This window comes from Rhinichthys klamathensis, unplaced genomic scaffold (assembly GCF_029890125.1).
Source record: "Rhinichthys klamathensis goyatoka isolate OS25496 unplaced genomic scaffold, OSU_Roscu_1.1 h1tg000149l_1, whole genome shotgun sequence".
Taxonomy (NCBI): domain Eukaryota; kingdom Metazoa; phylum Chordata; class Actinopteri; order Cypriniformes; family Leuciscidae; genus Rhinichthys; species Rhinichthys klamathensis.
The window spans coordinates 2,169,575-2,174,045 of record NW_026606684.1 but is presented as its reverse complement, the minus strand read 5'-3'; positions in this window follow the sequence as shown (position 1 = coordinate 2,174,045).

Sequence of the window (4,471 nt, the reverse complement as noted above, 5' to 3'; positions counted from 1 at the left end):
GTTTTCACACAATACATCTATTTGTTAGTTTAATCTTTGATGTTGATTGTTATAGTTTTAAAGATATCATTTATATTTTTATGATAGATTTTCATATTTAAAGATTCCTCATATGACCCAAGGAAAAGGTCTGTTTGATTTAAAATCAACCCCTGAGACATAAGTTGAAGAATCACATTCATAAGACTAAACACCACTCAGACTATCACGTTTCTCTGACGGCACACACACACATGCACATTCATATATTGACCTCAATTTCTCATCATTAATGTTTATTGACAAAGAAATAATTAATCACAAATTGTTAAACTCATTTCCTTAAGTGAGAGGAAAGGAAGGGCGACTTCTCTGTGCCCAACATTCAGATTATTGAATTTTCAGAAGAAACAGACAGGCTGAGGGAGTTTCGACCATATGAACTGAAATGGAATATGGTCGGTCGTAATGATATAGAGGGCCATTTGTATTGACTGACAGTTTCGCAGCGCTAATGTTTCAGTGTTTCAGTATGACATCACTGTCCTTGCTCTCTCTTTGATTGAGTCCTGACTGAACGACCGCCTCTGGCACTTTCAACATTGCTGGGCTTTTTTGAACTCGCAAATACTGAATGATAAGTTTGAAAAATGACATGCAATTAACAAAGTACGGGAGAAGAATTTGAGAATTTTCAAAAAGGCAGCAGCAAACCGGAATGAATTTGTGCAGATAGGCTATCGTGGAAGACAACAAGCGGCTTTTAGCGGAAGGACGAAGCGTTTTTAAAGAGAAATGAAAGTACTTTGGTGGCTGTTCTGTGTCGTACACTGAACGTTTGAGATTGCATTGTGGGAAGAAACAATATGAAATGACCCTGACTTGTGTACAGAGGTGTTAAAAAATGTACATTCATTAAGACTTGAAATGTGTTTCAAAAGACTGCTCACAGTGAGATTACATACATTTGTATTCTAAAACTACCATTTGGGGAGGGCTTGTAAAGAACAGTGTATGTGAATAGTGACTGTCTACTTACATACAAATATATATATATATATATATATATATGCTTTTGAAAGGAAAATAACTGCAAGTAAATAGGGATGGTCACAGTGGTCAACTAGTTATCCAACAATTCACCAGCTGACTAGTAATTGTTTCATAACAGAATGAGGATCCCCCCCTCCCCCCCCATTTAATTTTTCAATTATTTAATAAATGTAATTCGTTTTTCTTTAATAACGATCATTATTTATTTATTTATTTTAAATACTATCATTTTCAGAATAATGTATTATTTTATTTTTGATAATTTCAGACTTTATTTTAAATAATTTTTATTAATATTGTCTTTTGTTTGATTTAGATTTTTTTAGTTTCTTTTCATTTCATTATTTTCATAATTATTATTTTTTATATATTTTTTTTAATAATTCATCCACCTTAAATACCACTCCTTTAAAAATACACATTACAGTGGTTTATTTTCATAATGTGTGTTTTTGCACATACATTAAAATTTTCTTTTAAAAAGAAATACGAATAAATATAGATAGATAGTCTTGTTCCCATAGCTTTCAACAAACATGAGTATTTCGCCGTATATCACCACAAGCTGCAAAATAATATGCACAATACACAAAGCATTGCATTTTATATTATCTGAAAGCTGTGAGAGATTACTCGAATCTCGAAGTGGGTCTGGCTTATATTGCATTCATAAAAGAGTCTCTGCGGTTTGCTGCACTGTGTAAGGTTGCAGAGTGAGATGCACACAGGGCACCCTGAACCTCCTGCAATGTTGCAGCCCACCCGTCAACCGCCCCTCCCCAAAACACTTCCCACACAAAAGCCAATGAGAGAAATTATTGCTCTACAAAGCAGTTGTACACTTTTATGGCTTTGATGCGGAGGCTACCTCCCGTCGGCCAGAGCATCTGCTTGACTGTAATCGCTCTCAAAGCAATAAAACGGACTAGCTCTCCTGTGCATCCCCCTGGAGCTCACTGCTGCTGCTCACGCTCCCATTTCTCATTCAGCGCCACTTACTGTAGCTCCCTCTCTCTCCGTTTTCATCTAGCCCTCCACCCTTCATCGTTCTAAATGAAAGTGCATAGTCTAAGTTGTTTATCCTGTAAATATTCAGGCTAAATACATCTCATATTTATTTTCCTCAGGACACATTCTACACATCAAAGTGAAGCTCTTGCAAATATGCAAACGTGTATGCAGCATATTTCAAAAATGGCTGTCAGATGGGCTGCCTGCAATGGAAGGAGGGAGGAATACATGTGACTTATGAATCTTCATTGCTGTTTTAAAAAAATGCTGCATTAATGTTCCATTGTAGCAATTTCAAAGGCATTTATCAAACTCTTGGGTTGTTTGCGTCATCTAATTTTTATTGTTTAGCCTCGTAATAAACCACAAACATTTAAAGAGATGAATAACATGTAAATTTAATATATATATATATATATGGAATACATACATGCTTCTGATAATTAAAAAAAAAAGGTAGCATTTATTTATATCAGAATCATGTTAACATTAGAAATATAACACACTTCAGTGGTAGGAAGTTAATGTCTTCCTTCATTTTCATAAATATAATAAATTGGAATGTAAAATGTATTTCTCTCTTTAATATACTAAGACAGCTGTGGTGCACTGCGTGAAAGCGAGACATATCCAAGGTGACAAAGAGTCAAATGGAACAATCCTTTTCACCTTTCTACATCACGCAAACCCCTTCCTTAAATCTGAATTTTTAAACGTCTAAATGAAAGATTCAGTGCTCCTATTAGACATTTATATGATCTCCTTTTGAAAACCTGTAATGTTAAAGAACGAAGCAGCTTTCACAAACCCCCTCTGTCTTTCTTCCTCTCAACCATTTCAAATGAAGCCTTTTAAAAGTCATTTTCACCACCGACGCCCTATTAAACTTAATGATCATTTAACAACAATACAGAGCTTTCTGTTTTTACCCAGCCTCAGAGGTCTGTATGTCTCCTGTAGTTTGCTTAGTACTCATTGTTAGAGTTTTTGGCTAATTGCAGGTGTAAATGGAGGTAGGGCACCATTCCTCACAGCTTATATTAGTTGAGACTTGTGGAGTTATAGTTCATTTGGCAGTTTATTACACAGCTCTCTGGAATACTTGATTCTAATTGGTCAATCGGGGCATTCTGCAGTCAAATATTACATTATATAACTGTATAGTTTTTGACCGTCCCTAGCAACACTGCTCTTGTTTAATCTCTTTTATCATAGCACCCTGATAAAAATCATTCTGTGGTGAAGTAAATACTACAGAAAGAAACCTGTAATTTCTTCCTGAATAAGTTAGTGCAGGCAAGAGTTTAAAAAACAAATTCTGTATATAAATTCTATATTATTACTCAATTTAAGCTTGTATAAATTAGAGCGTAAGTATCAACGTTATAAAATTAAGTAAAACCTACTCAACTTTCTGATACTGGTGTTACCATCGTGCATGCATGAATAATTAATAAGATTGCATTTTTCATTGTTTTCCAGCTGTATTTACACTGCTTTTGTTGTTAGGTTGAGTAATTTACTGTTTTGTGACAAACTAAATGACACATTCATAGCTACTCAAAAATTATCCAACGAATGTTACCGTTATTGTGTATTGTGTACCAAGCATACACTTTAAAAGCATGGCTCAAATCGGTGTTATATTGCTTGAGTAAAATGTACTTGAAACAGAGTATTGAAAAGTAAATGAAAAGTTTAAATTACTCAACAAAGTTCTATATTTCTAAAATCTTTATTTTTTTAACTTATTTAAACTTATTTTCTGTGTTAATTTTACTTAACTTAGTTTAGTAGATTTTACTTCATTCCATACGTGAAATTTACTTGCAAAAGAAAAATTTTCAGTATATCTTTCTTCTTACATATTAAAATAATTTCAGTACTTCAATACTTTGTCCACTTAGTTACTTATTTCAGCAAGTAGCCATGTAATCACTCTGACAGGGGTTTATTTTGCAATAATGATCGGCTGACTGTCCAAGGTTTTGTGTTAAAAAGTTAGTTTCACATGACTATATTCTCCTCTCACACTTTTTTTGCTACTGCACCTTTAAGGCATATATACTGTATGTAAATTAACTCTTTATGATTGGTTAATCTTCGCATACCAGCATAGTTCACACTGTCGTTCATCAGGGTGGTTCATCAAGTTGCTGAATATTGAATGGGAGTTAATGATGGTTATGTCACAGTACATCAAACTCTTTTATTTGAAAAACTTTTTATTTTACATTTATATAATGATGGTTCACAGTGTTATTTTAGTATTCTTTGTGTACTATTATAGTATTTTAAGTTTTTCATCTAATATTTGTTTTATTTTATTTCCGCTTTATTTCAACAACAGCATTTTTTTTTTTTTTTGTCAACGATAAAAGTACTGTTCCAAACCCGTGTTACTCTCTCTCTTCTGTAATTGTTCCTC